Raw genomic sequence first — 27,922 nt, 5'->3', positions numbered from 1 at the left:
AATTTAATGAACAAACTGCTAAATTTGAAATCTGGTAAATCATTAACATTTTATAAAGCTCAATTTGTTAAATATATGAAGACCAGTTATAGTCTACAAATTTATTTAAAACGTGAGTTTTTCCCCATTCTTCAATTATCCTTGGAACTGCCTTCCAAGCAAGATCTGTGTGATTTGTCCCAATCTTATTAATGAAGAACCTGAGGTTCTGTGAGGCTAAGTGATTTATTTGCCAAGGGTCACTAAACTGTTTTTCTTTCTTTCTTTCTTTCTTTCTTTCTTTCTTTCTTTCTTTCTTTCTTTCTTTCTTTCTTTCTTCCTTTCTTTCTTTCTTTTTTTAGATTGATTTATCTTAGAGAGCTTGCACGACCAGAGGGCCGTGCAAGGAGGGGCCGAGGGACAAGGAGAGAGGGAGAGAAGTGGACTCCCCAACTGAGCCCAACAGGGCTTGATCCCACCACCCTGAGATCATGACCTGAGCCAAAATCAAGGGTGGGACACTTAACCGATTGAGCCACCCAGGGGCCCACTAAGCTAGTGTTTCGGAACTGTAACTTGGCTAACTCCAGGTAAGAGCTCTGTCTGTAACCACTTGCTGACTTAACTCCAGGAGGTGGGGAGCAAGGGAGGGAAGAAAGTTATTTCAAAAAATTTCCAGGATAGGGCAGCAAAAAAATAAGGAAGGTCAATATGTTTTGAAAGTACATTTTCTGTTTTTAGCACGTTAATTCCTCCGTATGCTTCATTTATCATGAAGACCTAGTGTTCGAGGATTAGTAACCATCAGTCTGGAATCTATTGACAGTTGGTAGCAAATTTATGATGTTCTCAATCCAAAAGGAGTGTATGGTCTTAAAGCATATCCCTATGTGGTTTCAATGATTAATTTCATTAATCAATTCTCAATTGAGGCATGAAATCAAGTTTAAGCTTAACACTCATAGAGAAATACTGGTGTTGAGGGGCTGTCCTGCTATCTTCTATTTAAAGACAGCACTGCCTTTTAGTAGAAAATTGGAGCTATTCTCCATGCCACATGTGATCACCAAGTGGTCTTCAAATGTTCTTTAGAATCACAACTCTCTGTGATACAAATTGAAAGTGTGCTGGATAGCTTATGAAGCTGAGGGTCAATATACTTCCTCAGAAATCTAAAAATTAAATCCTCCTAATAAACTGAGAAATCACTTCTGTTATAAGTCATAACTTAAGACATTACATAAAAATACAATACCATGCCAGGTTCTCAAACATTTCTATAATACCGAAATTAAACTTGTCTCCAGGATACATATTAAATATAATAAGGCAATGTTGTGTTTCACAAAAAATCTGAAATATTAGAAAGCTGTGCATGTGAATTAGTACAAAGATAAATAGTACTGAAATTTGAATTCTTGCTTGTAATATAGAACAAAATAGAACCCAACCCTATCCTTTTTGTCTCATACCAGAAAAAAATTTTATTTCATCATGAAATAGAGGTATAGAGAAAGTATAAATGATCCACCAGAATATGTTAACATTTGACTCTAATAATATTTGCTAAACTATTAGTATCAGAAGATCAAGTTAAAATGTAATGTTTTGTATCTCAGAGTAAAATTATACTTATTTTTAGTTCTGTTCATATATTTAAATGAGAAATATATTTGGGAAATAATTTTGTATATTCTATTTTAATAAGGAAATTATACATGATGAACATGGTTAATATTTTCCACTTTTTGTCAGTAAATAGAGTTTCCATTTATTTAGTCAGAGGTTAGTGGAGGGCATTTGATTAGCTTATAATGCAGAAATGAAAAGTGGAATATAATTTGATCTTCTGAAGTTCATATACAACTTGTAAAGTTACAAAGTATAATACTTTTTAAAATTATTTTATTTATTTATTTGAGAGAGGAGAGCACAAGCTGGGGAGAGGCAGAAGGAGAGGGAGAAGGAGGCCCCTCTGAGCAGGGGAGCCCGATGTGGAATTAGATCCCAGGACTCTGGCAGACGCTTAACAGACTGAACCACCCAGGCACCCTACAAAGTATAATTATGTGTAATACAGCCAAAAACATTTGTTTCCTTCTTCAAAGAAATTGATGCTAAAATCAGGCTTCTAAAAATCAATTACCGTTTAATATTTTGTATTCAAAACTATAATTTCCAAACAATTAAAAAATTCCATTTGTTTAGATTTTACTTCGATATTAACGAATATTATATTATCAGATACAGAAATTCAAAGTCTTAATGAATTGCCAAAATATGTAAATATTTGGATATTAAAAAGTTATATGCAACTGCTGCTGGGAATACACAATGGTGCAGCTGCTTTGAAAAACTGTCTGGCAGTTCCTCAAAAGGTTAAACAGAATTACCATAGAAGGCAGCAGTTCCACCCCTGGGTATCTTCTCAAGAGAAATGAAAACATGTTCATGCAAAAATTTGTATATGAATGTTCACATCAGCATTTTTCATAATAGCCAAAAAGTGGAAATAACCCAAATGTCCATGAAAGGATGAATGGATAAACAAAATGTGGTGTGTCCACACAAAGGAATATTATTTGGCGATAAGAATAAATGCAATACTGTTGCATACTATAACATGGATGAACATTGAAAACATGCCAGGTGAAAAAAAATGAGTCACAAGGACCACCTATTGTCTGATTCCATTTGTATGAAATGTCTAGTTTGGGCAAATGTATAGCAACAGAAAGGATTATTTGTGACTGCCTAGGGCTAGGAAGAGAGAAGGATAGGGACAAATGGTGAATGACTGCTAATGGGTCTGAGGTTTCTTCTTCTGGTGACAAAAATGCCCTAAAATTGATCTTGAATATGACCATATAATTGAATATACCAAAAATCATGTAGTTGTTTTTTTTTCTTTTTTTAAAGGAGAGCAGTAGCAATCTCTCAAAAACTAACCAGTTCATGCAAGTAAATCATGTTTCTTTTTAAAAAGACTTACATACTCAGATACAAGGATATCTAGCACATTCAGGGTGGTGAAAAACAAAACAAACACAAAACAGTTTGCAATACTCCACTTCTCCAGGATAGTTGTACAGGCTACCATTCACGGTGTGTTCAGAACAACAGACATTTGACTGAATTCTTTACGGTTCTTTTACTCCGAAAGGCCCATATGCTCTGGCTTTAATAGATCTTGAGTTTTTGTATCAAAATATCTGGTCATCTGAAGAGTGATTGACTGACAAGGAACTAATGAGCATGTACTACCTTCAGTTACATATGCAAGACTTCCCACATCAACAGAATGCAGTTGAGGGGTTCAGTTTAGGATTGGGTCCACTACATGTTTTCATCTCACAGATAATTCATTCCAAATAAAGTATAAAAATTGCACTGCTACAACATCAAAGAAGAGGACTAAACAAAGATTAAATGAAGGTATTTGGCAATCCACTGTGCCAGGAGATGGAGACACAGATCTTAGTTTTGGCAGCTGTGTTTGTATACATTCTAATCCGGGCTGAACATTCAGACTCCTTACCAAGCTGAACACTCATGTGACTGGTAAGACTTTGGCATAAACACAGACAGTGTTATGTATATGAATTCCTTCTGCAGCCTGATATTTATGTCTTGGAAATTAAACATGCATGTGTACGAAGGCAGAGTATATCTGCACATACATACAATATTTATAGAGTCTCTTCTTGCCAGCACTGGGCTAGGCTCTGGGGAAATGAGATGCATATTGATCCCTATTTATAAAAAAAAACCAAACCATGTGAAACATACAAGATGTTCTTTAACCATTGTTGTAATAGATCTCACCACGTATTCTTTTCCTTCATGATATTAGTGCTAAGCACACTATAAATTATTTAATCAAATGCACAGAACACTAAAATCTAAATTTGCTCAGTTTTCGTCTGTACCTCTTCTACAGACGTAACTTTAAGTGACTAAAAGAGACCAGGGCACCAGATTTCTCTTTCGCCATGCTGAGGAGCTCTGACAATAAAATATTTCCCACGTGGAAGGAAGAAACTTTTGGCTCATTCTTAGATTTTTAAGGTATCTGAAATGATCTACTAGAGCAACTTATGATGGAACTTTCTGCAGTATCCGCTGATATTCTGGAATCACAGCCCTCGCTGACATAAGAATTAAAGGTGATTGTATCAGAAATTCATATTTTTTTCCAGGAAACCCTCAATTCCAACAGTTTGGTCTGCAGCAGCAGTTGAGGTTCCAAGCTGCCAACAAATGAAATCAGTTCCACTTAGTGAAGCAGAAAGGGAACATATAAAAATGTCAGAGAGCTCTTTGAATCTGTGGGAGAGCCAGAGACCCAGGCTTTGGGGCTGCACGGCCAAAACCTATGCCAAACTTCTTTCAAGAAATTTCCTGTACCAGGTCTTTCTATGATGTCACCTCACACTCCCTCCTCAGCTCCTGAGCTCCCACGGTAACTGCTCTCACAGACCTCTGCAAAGACTGTTGGAGCTGCATCTGACAGGTGGTGCTTGGGTTTTATCCTCAATCACTCAGCAACTTTGAGACTGAAGACACCTCTTTCTCCCAGATTTCTCAGATATCACAGTCTTGTGTTCCTCTCCTGCCTTCTTTGGCCTTTTCTTTTGAGTGCCCTCAGAAGCCTTTATTTTCCCTACAGTATTACTTAAATATTATTATTTCCCAGCCTTTGACCTTGACCTCACCTCTTCTTTCTCCAAATACCTCTTAGGGCTTCTGCATTTCCTCTCATGGTTCTGAAAATCATCTAAATGATGACAACTCCCAGATCTGTATCTTAGAGATACAGCCTAAGCTCCTGATCTGTGTGGCCAACATTGACACTCGCATGGATGGCCTCATGGACATCACAGACTCAAAATCCTCAAAACCAAGTTCATAGTCCTCCCTCAAGGTTTGCCTGTTTCCACACTCTGTCTCTCTCCCATGAAATGACAACACCACTCTCTCAGCTGACTGGGCCAGAAAACTGCCATCGCCTTTGCTCATCTATTTGTCTCACCCTTTATGTCCGTCTGTATGCAGAGTTCTCCCTATTGATTTGCTACTTCAGTATCTTTCAAAACTGCTCACTTCTCTCCATCCTTGACGTGACTACTCTAGTTTATACCGTTACTGTCTCATGCTTGGATGGCTGCCAGCCTCAGTGGCTGTCCTGCCTCCATTCTCGCCCCTTCCAGTACATTCTCTACACTGCAGCCAAGGGAACTTTCTATTATGCAAATTCGGCTACTGGCTTCTTTTTCTAAAATCTTTTAGTCCTGTCCCAAATGTTCCAAGGATAAAGTCCAAACTCTTTAACATGTTTTAAGGTCTTTCACTGATCTTGTTTCTGCTTGCTCGTCCGCCTTAATCTTCACACACAATGCACCAGCCGTCTTCACTAGATGAGATTACATCCAGCTATATGTAAACACTGACCCAAATAACTGAAATTGGGGGGGGGGGTGTCTGTTATTATTATTTTTTACCATATCAAGAAATTCAAGGGTAGACAGTTCAGGGCTAGAACAGTGACACCATGATATCATCAACCGCCTGGGCTTCTTATTACATCTTTCAACACCACCACCCACAGCTCGGGCTTTCCTCCTTATGGTTACTTCATGGTTTCAAAATGGCTGCTCCACCTCTAGAAGTACATCCATATTCCAGAGAGGAGATAAGAGAGAAAGCAACAGGGAAGAAGAGATAGCACCTCTGTCAAGAGAGCAAAACCTACTTATAAAGCACCTAAACGTCTGCTGATATTTCATTCATTGGCCAGAACTCTGCAAATGGCCCTTAATTCTACATCAAGCAAAAACAAGTAGGTTTTTGTTTTTGTTTTTGGTGTTTGTTTTTTATATCTTTTAACCTAGATGTTTTTCTCCTTTGAATAAAATCAGAGTTCGGTTCATAAGAAAGAAGTAAAAAATTACATATGGACTAAATAATAGCATTTACCACGGGAGCTTTCTCTGAATTCCTGAAATATGAAACATTCTCTGGAAGATCCTTTGGTCGTTGTCTCTGTTCTCTTTACCCTGGAAGAGTTTTCCATGACACTTATTTGCCTGGCTAACATCTACTTATTCTTCAGGTCTAGCTTAAATGTCATTTCTTGTAAAATATCTACTTTGAGGCCCTCTTATTCTACTATCCCTCATATTCCAGACTAGCCTTCCTACTATTCTTAGCATGATTGACTTATTAAAATGTGTTATAATTTTCTCTTTAATGCTCCAACTTTTCCACTAGACTGTGCCTATTTTGATCACCACTGCATGTTTGTAGCACATAGTATATATACTCAATATAAATTATTGAATAGATACAAAATAAACATGAATAGGATAGTGATTGAAAAGATACATCTACATTATACATTATAATATGTTTATATAGTCAACATTGTATAAAGACATCCAAAAAATTAGAACATGCTTGAAAATAAATATAGGGTGAATCCTATGAGATGGGTTAATTTTATTTGCAATTAGTAATACGCCCCTCTGCCCTCTGTCATGGTGCTAGGATTATCCTTCCCTGGGCTACTTGCTTATTTCTCTAAGAGGTATCATACTCAGGTGTTAGTACATTTAAAACAGATCAATGAGATTCAAAGGAGCTAGTTACTTTGAAGAAATGAACAACTACTATAAAGATCAGGATTAAAGAATAGAATATATCAGGTAATGGGTCAAAGGGGAAATTCTATATTTGTCTCTCACTTAGGCAATGAACACTAACTAGAGCAAAATAGCTTTATTTGCACTTTGTGAATCCTTAGTCATGTTTTAAACAATCAACTTTCAAATGTTATTCTGCATCCTCTCACATTTGCCAATATCTTAGCACATACTAAATAAATATTTTTTGGATAAAATATGTACCAGGAAAGTGACATTTTCCTCATATTAGGAGAAAAATAATGGAAATTTATAAAACTTAGCTTAGAAATGCTTGTCTAGGGATTTTCATATGATATCATGCAAAATGCTAAGACTCCAGGCAGGCTTCTTAAGCTTAATTTTTTCTCAGGGCAGAATTCAATACTTCTTTGCTAATCACTCCTTATGATCTATACTGATGATTTAACACAGAAATCCTCCCTTTTGGCTAATCATGGGCTCAAAATCTAGATAAAGTATTAATGATTTAACGCTTTCTGAAAATTAAAGAAAAATTAAAATATAAACTGAAAAGTAAGATTCAGGACATGTTTATCTTTACTAGCCTCATTCTAATTGGGACAGCCATCAGAGAATAGGCTTTGGGAAAATAAGCCTCAGCTCTGAATCAAATAAACAATTTAACTCTAAATTTTCACTAATATGAATTATGAAAGGCACTAAAGTGATGAGATCTGGGCGAAACATTTGTATTTTCAATGAGCTATCATAAAGTCGTGAACACATGATGAAAACAATTAAATAAAGAATAACTTGAAGGTATAAGTGAGGTCAAAAGTCAACTTGTAAATAAACCATTTCTTATGCATTTTATATATCTTCATCTCACATGCTGTAATATGAGGGGCTTCTTGGATTTTTCTGGCAAATGTTTGTTACCAAACCTAAAACCAGTATTTCCCCATTTTTTTCTCTCTTATTCCATTTTCCCCCTAACCTTTATTCAGGTATAATTGGTACATGACATTGTGTAGGTTTAAGATGTACATGTTGTTTGAAATACTTATATATTGCAAAATGATTACCACCTTTTTTTGTGGTGAGAACTTTTAAGATCTACTCTCTTAGCAACATTCAATTATCTACTACAGTATTATTAGCTACGATCCCCAAGCTAAATATTAGATCCTCTGAACTTTTTGTTTCCAACTCATTTCAGTGGGCTGCCGCCAAAAGCTCAGAGTCCTTGTCGGCTTCCCTGGCTATTGGAAGGTCTACCTCCATGCACAACATTGCTTCCCATAGAACTTGCCAGACTCTGCCAGGGGAATTATTTTTTGTACTTTTATTGTTCTTTAATCAATTCTTTGTTTTGGATTCTGCTCATTCTCTTAGCCTGTTTTTCAGCTTTAATTTAAATTATCCTCTAATTATGCTTATGACACTTCCAACTCAACTTCCGTGCTCGGCTGTGCTTCTCAAGTGCAACTGGTTCAGGGAATGAAGAACTTCAACTTTAGTTTCCTATCCTTATACTATTATACTGCCTGGTGTCTTAAAAAGGGTGCAGAGGGGGATCCCTGGGTGGCGCAGCGGTTTAGCGCCTGCCTTTGGCCCAGGGCGCGATCCTGGAGACCCGGGATCGAATCCCACATCGGGCTCCCGGTGCATGGAGCCTGCTTCTCCCTCTGCCTATGTCTCTGTCTCTGTCTCTCTCTCTCTCTGTGTGTGACTATCATAAATAAATAAAAGTTTAAAAAAAATACTTAAAAAAAAAAGGGGGGCAGAGGTTAGTAGAACCTTGCTCAATATTTGTTCACAGGAGACCAAACTATTGGTACTTTCTCCCACTCACTATCCCAAATGTTTTACCTTTTCCAGTCCAAATAAACCCTTTCTCTTATTACTGAATCTCCCTCAGGAAAAAAAAAAAACTAAACTAAACTAAAAAGATCTTCCCACTAATAACACACAAGAGCCTTCTTCCCTCTTTAGATGTTCTTGCCTCATAAATATATCACTCAGGCTTGTCTTTGGAGAAGTCAGAGTGATACATGATAGTCCTGCTTCACCCAGACTGATTACTGGTCAGCAACAGCCCTGGCCTCTCAGAATCACTGAGCCGTGTTCGAGGACACATGAACACCAAAGTGCTAAAGGATGCCAAGCCATAGTCACCCCTCACCTTGTCCAGTCTCCTTTCTTAGAAGGTTTCAAGAACATTTTTCATGTTGAGCTGTTACATGGTCACGTCTTCCTAACTTCTGAGAGATAAATGGATGGTACATTGCTGATGTGCTCAGGATTTCTCAAGGTGCTTAAGCAAATCCCTTCCTCCCGACAAAGGCAGGGATAGGGCAGTGGTACAAACTTAGTTGTGTCTAGTTGAAACTATCTTGATATAGGAAGACACTCCCATTTTTCCTGCTCTGAACTATATTCTGCATTTCAATTGTAGAAAAGGTGCTCCAATTTCTAGTGTAGGTCTGGGTAGTGGGGAGGTTTCATTACCACGTAGAAGCACTGAGACTTTCATGGGTATTGGCTAATGCCAGGGCATAGAAGTCAGAAGTGTATGCTCTGTGTTCAAGTCATAGCTCAGCCAGTTTTACTAGGCTGTGTGTTGGACATTATCAGGGAAGATAACAGGAAAAGACCTATGTCCATCTAGGCTTCTACTCTCTGCTTATTTATACAAGAAAATTTAAGTTGCAGTGTTCATTTGTACCTGTGAATGTGACCTCTTCCTAAAAGGGTTCTTGCAGTTGTAACTAAGGCTCTTGAAATTGGATCATCCTGAATTAATTGGGTGTGCCCTAAACCCAATGACAGGTGTCCTTACAAGAAGAAAAGACACAGTGAAGGAGGCCTTGTGAAGGATTGGCGATGAGCCAAGCAACACCTGGACCTTCCAGAATCCAAAAGAGGAAAGATTCTGCCCTAAAGTCTTCATAGTGACCATGACCCAGAGGACACCTTGATTTTGGATTTCTGCTTCCAGAATTGTGAGAGAATAGATTTCTGTTGTCTTAAGCCACCAAGTTTGTCATAATTTGTGATGGCCACCTTAGGAAACAACATACAATTTGTGAAAGTAATGAAATACAGTTAAATCATAAGATTTGCAATCCTCCCAACGCACCCTCCCTTCCAAGGAGGCAAGCGTCTTGTGTGAGCTATTATTTGCTCGTTTGTTTTCATTGTTTTGTGCTTGATTATGCTGAAGGGTAAAAAGGAGAGTAATGTTAAGAGTAGGAATTGGGCTAATGGCGGAGGACAGGGAGGGTGGCAAGTGAGTAAGTGAGAAATACAGCAGCTTCTGCAAAGAGCAGATTTGGGAGAAGGCCTGCTCTATGTTCTACTATATTAACCCCCTTTTTGTGGCCTTCTCAAGAGAACTGCAACAAACCCTAAAACTACTTCAAAGGCTTCCTGGAGCTGGGTCTTTGTCTCTTTAGGTTCCATTTCTACACTGAGATTAGTGTGGTGGTGAGGGGCACTTACATTAGGTTACATTTTTATAACCAGAAAATAAAGGTAATTTCTCTTTGACAAAACAAAATGTGTGTGTGTGTGTGTGTGTGTGTGTGTGTGTGTGTGGTGTGTGAACACCAGGGTATTCTTGATATCTTATATTAGAGATGGCTACAGATGTTCAAGAAAAGAAAAGATTCCTTTACTTCTACCCCGACCCATCCAGACTGACACAGCCAGGATCTATGCCTCCAATTGAACAACAGATGTTTTCTGCTAGTCTTGAGAGCTATCCCTGCATGATTTGCCTGGGAAACTGACCCTGAAAGTATTATTCCCTTATCTAAAAATGGAAATTGCTTGTCAAATCTGCCTTCTGGGCTCTGTATCACTAATTCACTTATAATCTGCTGTAGCCTTGAGCAGCTGCAAATAGGCTCCCAAACTCCTTCTTTGGCCCCATAGCCTGAATACTTTAGCACTTCAAATGTGCCATAATCTACATGCAGGGTATCTCCCCAGTATTAGCAATATTACGGAATGGCAATATTACAGAACCCCTTAAGCCCCAGTAGCCAATGTACAGATGAGGCCCAAACATGAGACTACCCCTGCTCTGAACACTTTGCTTTTGCTAATTGCCATTTGATCTTGAACGAGTGAGGCCGTTGTGTTTACCAAATACTTACGTAGAGTAGGCTGCATACATAAAAATTCCAGGGCTAAGTGTGGAGCGACCTGTATAAAGTGGGGGACTGTATATTTTGCATGGGGCAACCTAGGGCCAGGATTTGCCACTGTGCCATTTTAGCCAACTACTGTATTAAATATATTAGGTGTGGTTTAGAATAAGAACAGTGATTTGTATTATGTGTACTCATGATATCTGACTACAGGTCAAGTAGTACTAAAATAGATTATTTAAACCATTTTCTTTCCCTAAGTGACCATAGAGACACTTATTCTGGATTTTATCTCCTTCATTAATACAAAGCTATCATGGTGATGTTATATATTCACACTAAAATGGCACATGATCTCTAGCACACCACTTATCTCCACTCCAGACATCGCCTGTTCAGAGAATCTCCTGACTCCATGGAGAAGTCTAACTATCTGATGCATAACTTCTGATTTTTTAGAGGTGTTGTTCAGATACAGTCAAATCTGTATTTACCTGTCTACTGTTTCCCATCCATAGAGAAGTGCATAGACAAATAAGTCAGTTAATGTGCTCTCAAAAAGCATATGTAGAGGTACTGTAGTCTATATCTGCCCGCCCTTGAATTAAAAAAGACAGGCACTTCACCCAGAGTGGGTTAGGCTCTACAGCAATTACAATGTCTTATTTCTCATATTCCATGAATTCTCCAGCTTCGCTGATGCCCTGAGGTAATTTGTATCTAAAAGAAATGATAGGATTGATATAAATACCTCCAGGACTTCTTCCCAAAGGCAAAGGGCACAGAAAAGAAGCAAGATCATATAAATGAGCCTTGGCATCAGCTTTCGTCACAATCACCCTTTCCAAGCATCGGGTCCTTCTAAAATGAGGGAGACAGCCTCCCTTCAATTGCCTGCCTTTTTTCATCTTATTCCCTGAACTCTATCTGATATGAGCTCTGTTATGCATAACAAACACCTAAAATGTTAAGCACGACTGTTTTCCAGGAGATATATTGTTACTGAAGACTCCATATTCAGCTGCTATTTCCAGTTCATTGGAAAAGGAAGAGGTCAGGAGGGATTTCTACTTGTGTAGCATCTTTGGTGGGTCATTGTTCCATTGAAAACATGTCCCCATTCATCTCTTCCTTTGACGGTTCTAGGGAGTTGAGGGCCATCCCCCACTGTTCTTCCTCCATTGCAGGGATCATCCGTCCTCTGTGAGGAAAGATATTATAAAATATATTCCAGCTACAGATCTAGCACAAGCCAATGCCAATGTCAGATAATTAGGAAAATTGAAATAATCTCATTCTTGTTTATTTGTTTATTTGGGAGTTGACATTAGCCAGAATAATTTGGATAACATCAACATTAATCTTAATTCATGAATTATTAAAACCTTAGACTGTGTCACAGTAAATTTGCAGGAATAATATTTTAATTCAGTACTGTTTGCAATCAGTATGGAAATGCATTTTATGATGAAGCATTTTTAATAAAGGTGTCATTTTTATCATAACAACATTAAACATTATCCTCCTAAAGAAAATGGACTTTGTCATAGTAACTAAATCAAAAAGCCTGTTTTTTCAGAGGTTCTAGAAAACATTAGGACTGCTGAATTCTTATTTTGGTATTAGGAGAAAAATGTGTTGGAAATTATCATTCTGAAGAGATGGAGATCGAATGAAATACATGCAAATACCATAGTCCTTTCTGTGCTGAACATGACATCTTAATACAGGACTGTTATTGTCAAATAAGACAGCTGATGTCAGTATGAAAGAGAAAAACACAACACAAGTTGCAAAGCACAAAGCAAATAATACCTCTGATTTGCCTTCCATTGATTGCATTATACAAGGAAATTGCTAATCAGTAATTTCATTTCTTTGCCAATGCGAAAAAATAAATTTATCACCTAAAAATTCAGTTATATCTTTTGGTGCACTTTTGTATGCATTTCTGTTGGGTATATACCATGGAGTGAAATTTCTGGTTCCTGGAGTATGTATGGATATGCTCATTTTAATCGAAAGCAAAAGTTTTTCAAAACCAATGTATCAACTGAAACTTGAACGAGCAGTGGATGAGAGTTCTAGGTGCACCATACCCTCGCTAGTATTTTTACTTGGTATTGCCAAGTAAAATACTTGATTTCAGCCATTCCCTAATGAATACTGAAGTTGAAGCACTTTTTGTAGATATAATGGCTTTCCTTATATTATTTTTTGTGAAGTGCATTTATAAGCCTCTCCCCCAACCCCGCAGGTTGTTTGTCTTACCCAGGGACAACACAGCCAATTGGAATGAATGGTTATTCTCCTTATGCTGGGCATATGTAGGTCTTTGAATTCAAACTCTGTTCAAATCCATTGAGCTTAAAATAAATGTTAGGTTTTTTTTTTTTCCTTCTAATTCAAAGTAAGGTTCAACTTGATATTTTTAGTAGAAGTGTTAGTTGCTCTATACAACAGTATATGTTTACAGCTTGGAGCTTTGGGAAATGGCTGGCAGGAAAACTGCTGCATGGCTGAATGATGAGTCTGCTGGACAGATGCTTAATGTTTGAATCTATAGTGGGTTTCTAACCATTACTGGAGGCCAAATGTTGCTAAAAATACAATATGGGGGCAATTTTCCTTACCAGAACTGTTAGAAGTAGGTGGTGTGAAGAATAATTCAATAAGCTACTGAGATAGGAGATGGAAGTATCAAGAATTATGCTTGAGTAAGTACAGATGATCTCAAAGTGGCTCTCCAAGGCAGATGACTTCTAATCAACTGTATTTTCTAATAGGAAACTGTATCATATTTTTTTCTTTTATGCTTTCTGAGAGCATATGTTTTTGCTCTGATGCATTCAGAAACCATACAGCTGTGCTTTCTTCTTTCTCCTTTTTTTTTTTTTTAACATTTTATTATTTATTAGAGAGAGTGAGAGAACCAGTGGTGGAGAGAGAGAAAGAAAGAGAGACCGAAAGAGAGAGAGAGAGAGAGAGAGAGAAGCAGGCTCCTTGCTCAGCAGGAATCCCAATTCAGGGCCCCAACCCAGGACCCTGAGATCATGACCTGAGGCAAAAGCAGATGCTTAACCAACTGAGTCACTCAGGCACTCCTTCTCTTCTCCTTCTTTTGGACAGGCTACAACTCCACAACAAAACTGAATAATCATTTTAGGCTTTCACAACCTTGTAATCTTACTACCTCTCCCATCTAAGTTTACCATTCAATAGATATTAACTGAAATCCTTCTATATGCCTAGAAATCAGAGATAAGAAAAAAAAAAAACCACGAGATAAGCTACAGAACCATAGTCAAATACAATTCACATTGAGTCACTAATCTTGCTCTTTATTAATTTTGTGAAAAAGTACTCTTTATATTTCTTTCTCACCAGCCTTAAGTATATTAAGCTTGCCTGATAAGATACTTATTTTTCAAAAGACTTTATTTATTTATTTAGCAGAGAGAGGGAGAGAGAGCACATGCACACAGAATCAGGGGGAGTGGGAGAGGGAGAAGCAGACTCCTTGCTGAGCAGGGAGCCCCTACATTGGGCTCAAGCCCAAGACTCCAGAATTATGACCTGAGCCAAAGGCAGACTTTAACAGTACTGAGCCACCCAGGCGCCCCTGATAAGATACTTATAAATAAATTTTTTTATTATTTTTCATTCCATTATTATTCCTAGAAATAGTTAAATGCCTTCCTATAACATTTTTGTCAAATGCTCAAGTACTATCTTCATTAGTATATAGGTTAAGCTTCTATAGCAAGAAGATTCCTTTTTAGGTAAACATCCATTGGTAAACATCAGTAATGAACCATGTGGCCACAATGTACTTCGAGAAAGGCTGAGAAACTTTAGTTTTATCTGGCCAGCCATGTATTTGCTAAAATTTGAGTCAGTTCCATGATTAGAAGGCGTTAAGGGATACTGAATACTAAGTGGCTTCTACCATGACCTATTTGTATGGTAACTAAGTTATCTCCTGTCTCTTTTATCTCACATACATCTTTTCCAAGAGTGAACAAGGTAAGAGTCCAATCCAGTTTAGCTCAAAATCTAGAATGTCTATGTTTCAGGATTTTTTTGTCCCTTAGTGCTGGTGGTTCTTGGTCATTCCACTTGAAAGAATGAAGAGATAGACCAGATGAAGAGTGGTGGGCCACAAATCAAAGTTTGTTGAGTGATAGTACAAAGCTCCTGAAGAGGGAGGGCACCCAAGAGGGTTGCTGTTGGACTTTCTAAGTCTAGAGGTTTTTATGAGATTGTTGGTGGGGTGCTTTAATCTGATTAACCCTCCTCCCTGCACCTGTCACTCAATCAGGTTTTTGTCCACCTGCTCATCTACCTATCAGGGAGTTGCTCACGTGGGAAATGGTGGAGGGATCCTTCCTGGGTGGTGTAGAATAACAGGATGGGGTCTTTTTCCTTTTAAGGGTAGCTTCCTCTTAGGAAGGGGGGCCCCTTGCCCTGCCCGCCTTTCTTCCAACTCTTCTCCATTATCTAGGTGATGCAAAATTATTTCCATGCACCCCAATGAGGCTTTGTCTGGTTCCTGTGACCCATAAAGTAGTAGATACTCTCACTGTCATGCCTCCAGCCCCCAAGTCGCCACTCACAAGTGTAAATACCCTGACCTAACGCAATGAAATAGAACCAGGAAAACTGCAAGAAAAATTCCTACTTGGACGTGCAGAGAATGGGAAACATACAGAATCACTTGTCTAGAGCAGTGCTGAAATCTTGCTGGGCAGAAAGTATGAAGACTACCCTTATTCCTTAATGAAATCCTGCTCTGCTCTCTGAAAAAAGTCTCTTGTCCATTGTCTTCTTGGTCTCCAGGCTTCCTTCTGTGGGAAATTCTCCTCTGGCCATAATCCCCTGGGACACAACTACTATGCGTATTGGAGAGCATACCTTCTTTTCTACTCTAAATGGGGTAATAGACAAGGGGTTCTAGGTCTTGAGCACGAGTAGTACAAGTTTCTGAGCTCTCTGCTGAGAGGATCTCAGGAGGTGCTTTATGGTTAAATAATCACAAGTGTGTGTGTATCAGACTTTTAAGTTCTTTAGTGGTATAATTGGCTCAAAACCAGAATTGACTCCTTGTCTACTTGGTTCCAGGTAGTTGTAAATGAAAGAAACTACAAGCAGAGGCTTTATCTGAATACCACCCTAATAGTGGTATCATCCCTCTCTCCCTTACATTTAAGAGCAGCTACATTGAGTGGAAAAACCCCCTTAATCTGATTTTGGATTGGCTCCCATTCCTGGTTGAGAACACTTAAAGGAAGGCTCTTGAATAAGGTCCTGAGTGACAACTTTATCTACTGTTATTTTGTTTATAGAAACAGTTGGCTTTTCCAAGTTACTAATCCCTTAGTCAATTTAGATTAAAGGCCACCTGCTGAGAAGAGAGCCGATTTAGCTCCCCTTTCATCTCTGCTCTAAACTGATTAATTCTTGCCTGACTTCATCTCTCTTAGAGCACATTGCTAAAAACTGCAAGGAACAGCCAACACACATTAACATTCTGCATTTTCTCAACCTTAGCAGGCATCTGATCTGCCTTCTTAGTTACCACTGGTAACAGTTTTATTTAATGTTTTAGCATATAAAGGATTATGGGCATCTCAGCCTACAATATGTACTACTCCTAGCAAATGTTTTTTTGGTGGTGGTGGTGGTTTTTTTTTTTTTTTTTAAGAAAGAGAACACACAGAGAGAGAGAGAGAGAGAGAGAGCGAGCAGGAGGGGGGTCCGGTAGTGGGCAGAGGGAGAGGGAGAAGCAGAATCCTCGCGGAGTAGGGAGCCTGATGCGGGGGCTGGATCCCAGGACTCTGGGATCATGACCTGAGCTGAAGCCAGATGTTTAATCAAGTGAGCCACTCAGGTGCCCTAGCAAGTCTATCATTAAAGCAGGATGCCATATGTTAGAACATTTTTATGAAAAACTACACTTCTGATAGAGGTTTTTATATTAATTAGAGTACAAGCTGAACTGTTCTATAGAGACTGCACAGTACAGTGGCTCGCCTATGACACAATGTTCTTTCTTTTTATCTATCAATCTTAAAATAAGTAGATCCAAGTCATAGTAGAGAAGGTCTGTCATCCACTACATGTGGCTTCTGTCTCTGGGCCCAAGGTAACCATTTAAGCTCTCATCACTTTCCAACTAGCGGGAAGGGGACTAGAAAAGTGGAGGACTAAGAACTTCCTTTTTAGGAATTGACTAGAAACCTGCCCATATAACTCAAAGAACTTAGGAGCATATGTCATTGGCCAGAATCTAGTCAGATGACATCACCTTGTTACTGGAAACGAGAAGACTGTGAACTATGAAGACATGTAGGTAGGTTTCTATTACTCAAAGGAAAAAGAGAAAAATGGATAATACAGACCAATTAGTGAATACAAATATCACATTAATATGTTTTGTTCCTCCTTTTCTTCTGTTTTTGACATCACTTTGAGTGAAATAGCTCACATATTTAGAAACAGTATTTTTAGCTCCCAAGTTATATACAAAATTATATATTTTCAATCTAGATTTCATATCCTTTGGATATTCAGGCAGTCTATCAGCACCAAATCACTATCAATAAAAGGTTTTTATTTGCAATACGCTCTGCTTTTTTGTTCTTTGTCCTTCAAGTTACACTCAATTTTTTTCAGAGCTAAAGAGAACACCTCTCAAAACTTCTACTTTCTGAATGTTCAATATAATTGCAATGTCTTACTGATGTGCTTGATGGGAGAAGATTGTTTCTGGGAAATGCAAAATGTGAGTGGATATATAAAATGGTTATTAACACTCCACCATTAGGTGGATATTTTTCTTCCAAAAAACTCCTTCCAAAAATACTCCTGTAAATGAAGGAATATTCCCTATCTTCTGCATAGGTGTTTAATTTTTTACTTTTCACCTTTGCATCTGTAACAAATCTTATTGATCACAAAGTACTTCAGATCAGTAAGAGTTTCAGGCATTCAGCTTTCTTTTTCTTCACCATCACCACACCCTCCTCACCATTATTGTTTTATTTATTCTACTCTATCCTTCAGCTTCTGCCAACATCCCCTCCTTTTGACTTCTGGCAGTCAGCAGCCACACTCACTGGGGAAGGCTGTTTTCTATGTGGATTGTAAGGTGACTAGGCAAACAAATGCATACTCACCTACTAGAGAAACTGAGGTTAAAAAGTCATTAAGCAATTTATCTAATATACCCATCCCACTAGTAATGATAGAGCCAGGGTCCTTCCCAAGGTCTCTTTTAGTTAAAGCACCTACCAAGACCCAATGTAGTGTTCTTTAGTGTGGTGTTGGTATTACAACCAATGACATTGCTTTCTGACAAAACAAAGGAAGTCTAATAGATCAGATTTATATTATGTACCATCGTAGGGATGCCCAGGAGGGAATCTGGTTCTGCTGAGACTGAGTAGTTTCTTTTCTGTGGGGAAAAAACATGCCTGGAATGAAATTATACCTTTTCCTTTTTGGTCTCATGTAATGATCATCCTTAAAGTCAACAAGCACTAAATACATTTAAAAAATTAAAACCCATAGAGCTAGAAATTTTAGGATCATAGAATATTTTAACTACAGAGTACCGTAATCCTTACTAGGAAATAGAACATAATAAGTTTGCTATTAGTGTTTTTTCATTAAAAGCTGTGGAATCATTATTTTGTGGCTATTTTTGAGCTTGTGGCTACACATTCTTTTGAGCTTGTGGCAGGTTTGGTACTAGAATATGAAGTGATTCGCTCCTCTGCAACATTTATAAAATTCCTTGAGAAATATATTGTGTTTGGCTGCAGCCTCTTTTCCTAAGGAATATCATCATGGGAACATAAAGAAGAGGGTTATGTGGATTCTGTAGGGATGGTTAGGCATTATATAAATTTTCCGCTTTGAGTAACTGATGACCTCTTGGGGTCTAAAACATTACAAAGGCAAGTATCAAATACAGACTTAAATGAGCAGCTGATTCAAGGATGGTAAAAACAGATGTTATCTATAGTGCCCTTGTAAAGGCTCATGTAAAATAATACTTGACCTAATAAAAATATGACCTTTTTTGAAGTACTTTTATATTCAGAAGTCAAAATTTCAAATAATGATTCTTCTCGTTCGAACCTGGGTTGAATATTATGCACCATTAGAAGTCTGTTGGCTAACCTTGCTGATGACCTGCTGAGACTATTATCATTCTAGCAGTGTCTCTACTGTATCTTCAAATACAGGAAATTCACTGATATCCTGTGCTTGAGAATAGAAAAATACCATTCTCAAAAACCAAAGCTCAAAAATCTCTTATGAAATTAGACCCTTAGTTGTTTAAATATTTTGTTTGTGGCTAAACCTCAATGATATACTGTACCTACTCCCTTGTCTCCATAATTGTCCCATATTTACTTTTGTCTTTTAAGTAGTGTTACTATAATTGTACAGACAGTCCCCAGGATGAGGTATTTCTTTCTGCCTCCATTTATAAGATTTCTCCATTTACAAAGTTACTGTTGGAGCAAGAACAGCAACTTTGCAAGAATTAGGAAAGAGATGAAATGCTGACTAGATTTCCCTCCAGCTACAATTATATTTATTTTCTATTTAGGAGATGAGGGTCTAGGTTGAAGGTGGAACAGATGGAAGGGAGTCAGAACGGATGGAAGGGAGTCAGAAAATCTATCAGTTCCTCAGTTTTCCCCCAATATGCCAAGTGATTGGAATACTGATTTCATTTTATTTATACCTTTCTACCCAGTGTAGTAGGTGGAATAACAAACCCTCCAAGATGACCACATCTGTCTGGAACCTGTGGATATATTACCTTACATGGCAAAAGGACTGTAGATGTGATTAAATTAAGGGTCTTGAAATGGAGAGACTATCCAGGAGAACCCAATGTAATTAGAAAGACCCTTATAACTGTAAGAAGGAGTGGAAGTAGGAAAGTCAGTCAGAGAATGGGATGCTACTAATGGTCACATAGCAGAGGTCAGGAAGGGAGAGAGAGAGAAAGGTTTTTTTGAAAATGCTACACTGTCAGCTTTAAAGATGGCAGAAGTGGCCACGGGCCAAGGAATGCAGGAGGCCATTAGGGGCTGGAAGAGGCAAGGAGAGGGATTCTCCCCCCAAAGCCTCCAGAAGGATCACAACACTGATGATCCATTTTGTAATTCTGAGCTCCAGAGCTGGAAGACAATATATTTGTGTTGTTTTAAGCCATAAAATTCAGGATAATTTGTAACAGAAGCAATAGGAAATGAATATACCATGATTCAGCAACATCAATTTTAAATATAGAATATCAAATTTTTAGTGTTTAAAACTAAAAAAATATATATACACACGTACTTGTATCCATATATTTTAGTATCTGCTAAATAATGAAGTCTTAGGTACAAGGTCTCTACGTCATGATGATAAGAATATGGCAAATTTAGTTAATTAATCTGAAGGTCTTATTTGTCCTTTATGGTGAAACATCATGTTAAAAAAAGAATGCAGCTATCTTATCATGTGGCAATATCTCATTTTAGCTGACTTCCTTAAGTTTCTCTGTAGTAACACACTACTTTTTTTCCACTTTGAAATGTAGCTCTTCTAGGTTTGGGATTCTTGACCTTGGCAACGTTGACAGGTTGGACTAAATAATCCTTTGTTGTGAGGGGCTCTCCTGTGCTTTAGGATGTGTGGTGGCATCCCTGGGTTCCAACCACTAGATGCGAGTAGCACTTGAAGTTCCCTCGCTGTGACAAGCCAAAAATGTCACCAGACATTGACAAGAGTCCGCTGGAGAGCAAAATTAGCTCTAGTTGAAAGTCACTGCTTCAGGTAGTGCACAATTGTGGGCGGCCATGGATTAGCTGGAGTAACTAAACCAAACCAGGTCCGGACTTGCGTCCCTCATTCACTCAAAAGGCTCGGGAGCCTAAAGGGTGAATAGTTGGTTGACGCTTGAGAAAGGGCTTGAGCAATGGTTTTCAGAGCTTGCTTTTACGTGATTGCCCACGTAGATACAATTTATTCTGGCCTGGTCATAAACTTAAATAAGGGTCTGTGCTGTCCTTGCTGGTCTGTTAACCATATATAATGTTCCTTCGAGGTATATACACCTGGAGCAACAAGCTTATCTATTGACCAGGACCCTAAATCTTCTGGTGCCTGTGGGTCTGTCTTGCATGCTGATAAAGGGAAAGCTTGGAGGGATTCACAAATATGCTAAGAATGGACACTTCCTTATCTTTGTTTTGCTTATGCTATATAATATTGTAGAACCTTGAATAAAGCTGACACTGCTTGGACATCATCCACTGTGTCCCTCCTGTCCCCATCTCTTTTCTTTTCTCTTTTCTTTTCTTTTCTTTTCTTTTCTTTTCTTTTCTTTTCTTTTTTTCTTTTCTTTTCTTTTCTTCTTTCTTTTCTTTTTTCTTTTCTTTTCTTTCTTTTCTTTTTTTCTTCTTTTCTTTTTTCTTTTCTTTTTTTTGCTTTTCTTTTATTTCCCTCAGGACCCTGAGCATGTTGCCACAGAGCACGCAACACAATTTGATGATGAATACCCCTTAAGCATCCACTAGAACATTCACAAGTATATGATTATATTGTTGGAATATTATCGGAAAGGCACGGGCTGTTGTGTGACTAAAGAAAGCCAACATCCTTACCAAAGCATTCTTATCATGGACACCCTTGGATTTCTTGCCTCACTGAGATCTTTTTCTCATCCTCTTTGCTGCTCCTCCCCATCTCTCAGGCTTCTGCATGATGGAATATCCTGGGACTCGGTTATCCTGTCAGATGCCTTCTTTATCTACACTCACACCCCATGTCATCATGTTTGCTCTCACATCTTTAAATGTATCCATACACTGACTCACAGCAAATATATGTCCCTGGCCATGAATTCTCTATTGAACTTGAATAGCTTACCTGACAACTACATTGACAGCCCAGTAGGATAAGCATCTCAAAAGGAACATGTTCAACTCCTGTTTCCCAGTCAAGCTTCTCCTCCCACAGCATTTCTCAGCTCAGTAAATGGCAAGTCCTCTGAGAATCGTTTTCTCTCATTTTCTCACACCATTATCAAATCCATTATCTTCTTATCGGCTATATATTCCAAACATATCAGAATCCAGTCCCTCCTTACCAACTCCCGTCAGCTCTGGCCTGGATTATAATCAAAGGCTCTTCACTGGCCTCTCCTTCCAGGCTCACCAACCTCACTCTCTTCTTAACTCAGCAGCCAAAGCGATCCTCTTTAAATGTGAGACAAATCATGTTACTCCAACATATCTCACCCAGAGGGAAAATTAAAATACCACAATTTCTATGTGATCTGTGCTTCTATTACCTTTCTGCCTCATCTCCCACATTTCCCCATCCCTCTCTAGCCACACGGGCTTCCTTACAGTGCCTTGAACAAGCCAAGCAGCTTCTTTTCCCTCTGCATGAAAGACTCTGCTGGATCTGCCCAGAGATATGTCCTCAGTATTAGTCAGTAACTATGATTCTCCAGAGAAACAAATCCAATAGGAGGGATGTATGTGTGCATGTGTATAATTGAGAATTATTTTTAAGAAATTTGCTCCAGTGATTATGAAAGCTGAGAAGGCCCCTGATATGTTGTCTACAAGCTGAAGACCCAGGAAAACTGGTGGTATAAATTCCCATCTGAGTACAAAGTCCTGAAAACCAATAGAGCTGATGCTATAAATCATCATCCTAGGGCAGCAAACTGGTATTTCAACTCAAGTAGTTAGAGAGAGCCAATTCAACCTTCTGCCATCTTTTTTTTTCTATTCAGGCCCTCCACAGATTGGATGAAGGGCCATCTGCTTTACCCAGTCTACTGGTTCGAATGCTAATCCCTTTGAGAAACACCTCCATGGACACACTCAGAAACAATGTTTAACCAGATATCTGGGCATCTCATGGCTGGGTCACAAAGTTAACCATCACAGACTCATTCGCTTACTTTCTTTAGGTCTCTGATCAAATGTCGTCTTAGAAAGGCCTTTTCTGTTCGCTCCATCTACAATAGAATCCCTCATCCCACAAATGCTATCCTCTCTGGCTTTATTTTCTTTATAACACTTAGTGCTGTACAGCACAATACATATTTGGTTATTTACTTCTTTTCTGTTTCTACCCACTAAACTGTAGCTCCATTGAGGACAGGGTATCCTTAATTATCTGCCCTGTGCTGTATCACCAGTTCAAGGATGTATACCAGGATATATCCTGGTACACACACACACACACACACACACACACACACACAGATAGCCTGGCATGTAGCAAATATATTATAAAAATCAATATATGATTGCACTCTGTTGAACCTCAAATTTAGAAGATAGTATAAAATATTTTTTGAGTGAGAACACAGCCACATTTGACCTGCTTAGAAGCACCATTCTCTTTCAATATAAAACAGAAATAAATATGACTGTATTTCTGTGTTTTTTTTACAAACGAGTAAAGCCTGTCTTTATTAATGTGGAGAAAGAGTGCCCTCTACTGTGCTGTTTAGATGTACACAGTTCTGAAGGCTTTTAAAACGTCCTAATTTTTGTTTTAATCAGGTGGTAGATCATTGTTTAAACGAATTTGAAAAGAGTTACAAATAGCTTCCATTCTTATTACTTTAAAGTAAAATTCTAGGATAAACAGAAAATAAATTTTAAGCTGTTGGAGCGTGGATTTTTTATAATGGAGTATTGACTGCCTCAAATTTGATTTGAGGCTAGAATAGGACATGGACAGAAATTTTAAGGCAAAGGGATATTTGCTAGTTATCAAATACGTGTTTAAAAGACAAATAATTATAGTTTTCACTATTCCTGCATATGAAAATAATTTAAGTATGCTCCCTGTTTAATGAAGAGGGCTCTGGAGCTGGAGAGAGCTGTATTTGATTTGCAGAGGGTTAGGGTTAGACTAGGTTTCTATCTTTGCTGCATATTACGATCACCTGGGAACATTTAAAGGCTATTAATACCCAGATAACTTTCACAAGGAATATTTCTTCCTTTTCAATCTTTGAGTCTTTTAGTTCATTCTCTTATCTTATTGAAGTAGTTCTCCATGGAGGGGCCATTGTGCTTCTGTTTCCCCAGGGACATTTGGAAATGTCTGGAAGCATTTCCAATTGGTATACTGTGGGTAGAGGAGAGTGCTACTGGTATTGGGTAAGCAGAGGCCAGAGATGATACTAATCATCCTGTAATGTACAGGACAGCCCCCCTTAAAACAAAGAGGTATCAAAATGCCAATATTGCCAAAGTTTAGAAACCCTGCCTTATTAGGCTGCTTATAACCTCCAGTAAAATATGGAATAGAAAAAATAAGCACAAACAACTGTATTTTGCTCCAGATCTGAGTGGGAAACATTTGTTTCCCACTTTCAGATAGGATGCACTTTTTTTTTTTTTTTTTTGCAAAAACCCCTTTTAAAATCGAGGAACTTCCATTCTATTTCTAGTTTGCTGAGAGTTTTGTTATGAATGGTTATTTAATTTTATTAAATGCTTTGCTGCATTAATTCAAATGTTCATATGGTTTTCCCTTCGTAGTCTTAATAAGGAGAATTCTTGACAAATTTTTAAATGTTAAAATGTATTCCATGGATAAACTCCTTTGCTTTTGTCATACTGTTGAATTTGATTTTTTATATTTTAAAAGATTTTTAATCTATGTCTTGAGAAATGCTGGTATGTTTTCTTTCTTATAATCTGCTTCTTTTTGGTATCCGGGTATACTGGCTTCATAAATGAGTCAGGACATTTTTTTTTTAATCATCTTCTATTATGTGGAAGAGTCTGTATAGAACTGGTTTTGTTGCTTTCTTAAATGCTTGACAGAGGTCACCAGTGAAGTCCAGTTAAGCCTAGACTTCGCTAGGATATATAACTATGAATTCAATTTCTTTGGTATGCACACGTTTTGCTACTCAGGTGGCAAAATAAGGTGCTCCTTATTGAGTTAGCATTATTAGTCCCTGTCTTCCAAGGAATCTGCCTGTTAGTGTTAAATTTATAAGCATAAAATTATGTTTCTTATTTTTTAGTGTCTACAGGTTCTATGGTAATAGAACCTCTTTTTTCTGATATTAGTAATTCATATTTCTTCCCTTTTCCTGGATGACTCTGTTCTAATCATTCCATCTCTCTGCTTTCTTTGAGCTGTTTGCTCTTCCTTCAGTTTCTTAAGGTTGAAGCTTACATCATTGACTTAAGGCCTTTCTATTTATTCTGTTAACATTTACTGTTTTCAAGTTTCTTTTAAATACTGAGTTAGCCATGCTTTTGATATGCTGCATTCCAATTTTCACTGACATAAAAATATTTTCTCATTTCCCTTGGGATCTCTCCTTTCATCCAAAGATTTGGAGATTAGCCAGATATCTCCCTGTCATTCACACGTAGTTTAACTCCACTATGGTTAGAAACCATTGTATGATTTTTCAATACTTTACACTTGTTGAAATTTGTTTTATGCCCCAGAGTATTTGGTGACTATTTTAAATGCTCTTAAAGAGCAAATATGTATATTTCTATTACTGGTGGAGTATTCAGTACCTATCAATCAGGTTAAGCTGGTTGAGAACATTGTTTGAGACCTCTAGGTTCTTACTGATTTTCTTCTCACTGTACCAGCTATTGAATGATGGATTTCCCTATTCAGATGTAATTCTATGTTTTCTTCTATTATTTTCACAGTTTCCTTTTCACTTTAACTTTTTGAACTATGTAAACTTTATCTAGGCACATGTACTAAAATGTTGATCCAACCTTTTCTTTTTCTTCTCCCAACACCAAAGCAGCTCATCATTAATATTTTAGGTAGTATGGTAAGGATGGTATTTCAGAGAAAATTATTTTAGAAAATTTGTAAAATACACAGCATACATTAAAAATATCTAATGTAAGTCTTTAAAACTAAAAGGGAAGAAATCATAGTGGAGAAAAAAATAAGACAGCAAGAGTTTTGATAACTCATTTTTGAACTACAACATATGTATCCTGTATCTATAGATATAGTTATATAATGAATATTATTCTTTTATTTTGACCAGAATTTCATCCCTCTGAATAATGTCCATTGTAGAAGTTATTTTTGAAGCCACTTCTCTAGTAAACTTGCAAAATAACACAAAAAATGGTAAGACAAAACAATAGTTCACTTTACATAGATTCCTTGTTTCCTGATCTTTTACTCAGTTAATATCACTATCTGATTTCTTATTTAAAATTCCTGAGATTGGGGTGCCTGTGTGTCTCAGTCGGTTAAGTGTTTGCATTCGGCTCTGGTCATGGATCTCAGGATCCTGGGACAGATATCCACAGAGACTAATATGTGGCTCCCTGCTCAGCGGGGAGTCTGCTTCACCTTCTCCCTCTGTCCCTCACCACTCATGCTCTCAAATAAATAAAATAAAATAAAAATTCCTGAGAATTCTACTTCTGACTAGAATACTTATTTCTGGTTAGCACTTCGGTTTCCTGGATTCACTAAATTTTCTTTTCTAGCCATACATTTCATACAAAAATGAGTGTGCTCTATTATCTGAAGCAAGGAAAGGTCTGTAAAAGCACTAGTATCTGAAAACCAACTATATTCGTTTCAGGTTTTTTAAAGATTTTATTTATTTATTTATGAAAGACACAGAGAAAGAGAGGCACAGACACAGGCAGAGGGAGCCTGATGCAGGACTTGATCCCAGGACCCCAGGATCATGCTCTGAGCCGAAGGCAGAAGCTCAACCACTGAGCCACCCAGAAGTTCCTTGTTTTGGTTTCTCATCCCAAAAGTCTTTGAGGAAAATCAAAGAGAAGAAATAAATCTAAGGTTCATATTAAAAATTAATAAGCAATAGCTCTGTTCAAGAAAAATAGAAAGTTATAAAACTTTTACATCAATTAGGCTGTCTGAAACTGCATTTTAAATCCAGAAGACTAATTTCTATGGAGGTTCACATATAATTTGAGTTTTAAGACTATCATATCATAGAACAATGATCCTTTTATAATCCACCAATCACCTTTTTGGAAGTAGATGGGTTTCCCTCCCCCTCACAGTGATTTAATCTGATTTGCAGGTGTTTCTCCAAGCCATAGCAGATATTGGTGTGAAACTCAAAAACAGCAACTCCCTAGCTTCCTTCCAGGTAATTTTTCTAAATCCTCTGTTTCCCATCTCTCCACCAGCTGCCCTCCACTTGACTAAATGTAGGGCTTCTAAGTCTTCTTGGTATAGCGGCTGTAGTCACTGGTAATTTCTGGGGCCACCTCCAGGGTTCCAGTTGGGCACTGCTGCCCAGTAGACACATCCCCCACACAGGGCTTGCGCTGATGAGTGGCTGCCTCCTTCAGTGTCACCATTCCTGCCTCTGAGTACTTGGGTTTGGAGTCTAGGAAAGCAATCCTTTCACAGCTCAGGCTTAAAGCAGCTGTTCTGCTTAAGATGAATTGGTTCTAGTCCAATGGTGATAGGAGAGAACCCTAAGGAATCTCCCTGCTTCTTTAGAATTCAGGCACGCGAGAATGAAGCCATGCCATCGGGCACACTCCCGCCTCTGCGCCTGGCACGATCACAGGCCCATTCCTCCCCCAAGTCCATGTTTCAACGTCATCTACCCAACAAGACCTTCTGTGACCACCCTATTCAAATTGCACTCCGCCTCACTCTCACCTATTATTTTCCTGTCCTCCTTCCCTATGTGTCTTTCCTCCATAGAACTTATATTCTAATACATTTTAAAATATAGTGTAGTCCCCATTATCCATGGGGGATACATTCTGAGATCCCCGGTGGATGCTTGAAACTAAGGTTAGTACAGAACCCTATATATACATTTTTTCCTATACATACATAGCTTTGATAACTTTTTTTAAAAAAGATTTTATTTATTCATGAGAGACAGAGAGAGATAGAGGCAGAGACACAGGCAGAGGGAGAAGCAGGCTCCATGCAGGGAGCCCGACGTGGGACTCGATCCTGGGCCTCCAGGATCACACCCTGGGCTGAAGGCGGTGCTAAACCGCTGAGCCACCTGGGCTGCCTTTGATAATGTTTAATTTATAAATTAGCTCTTACAAGAGTTTAACAACAATGAACTAGAACAAT

The 27,922-nt window shown here is 38.1% G+C and overlaps 1 long non-coding RNA gene across 1 annotated transcript; it reads left to right on the top strand.

Annotated features, from left to right (window-relative positions):
* The first annotated feature begins 347 nt into the window (after window positions 1-347).
* On the top strand, window positions 348-26,963 carry LOC119867091. The gene is made up of 4 exons (XR_005369179.1): window positions 348-569; window positions 9,456-9,628; window positions 25,872-25,957; window positions 26,895-26,963. It is a non-coding gene; the product is annotated as an uncharacterized LOC119867091 (long non-coding RNA).
* The last annotated feature ends 959 nt before the right edge of the window (window positions 26,964-27,922 follow it).

Source organism: Canis lupus, chromosome 14 (assembly GCF_011100685.1).
Source record: "Canis lupus familiaris isolate Mischka breed German Shepherd chromosome 14, alternate assembly UU_Cfam_GSD_1.0, whole genome shotgun sequence".
Classification (NCBI taxonomy): domain Eukaryota; kingdom Metazoa; phylum Chordata; class Mammalia; order Carnivora; family Canidae; genus Canis; species Canis lupus.
The sequence above is the reverse complement of the archived record's forward strand: the minus strand, read 5'-3'. Positions and strand labels throughout refer to the sequence as shown.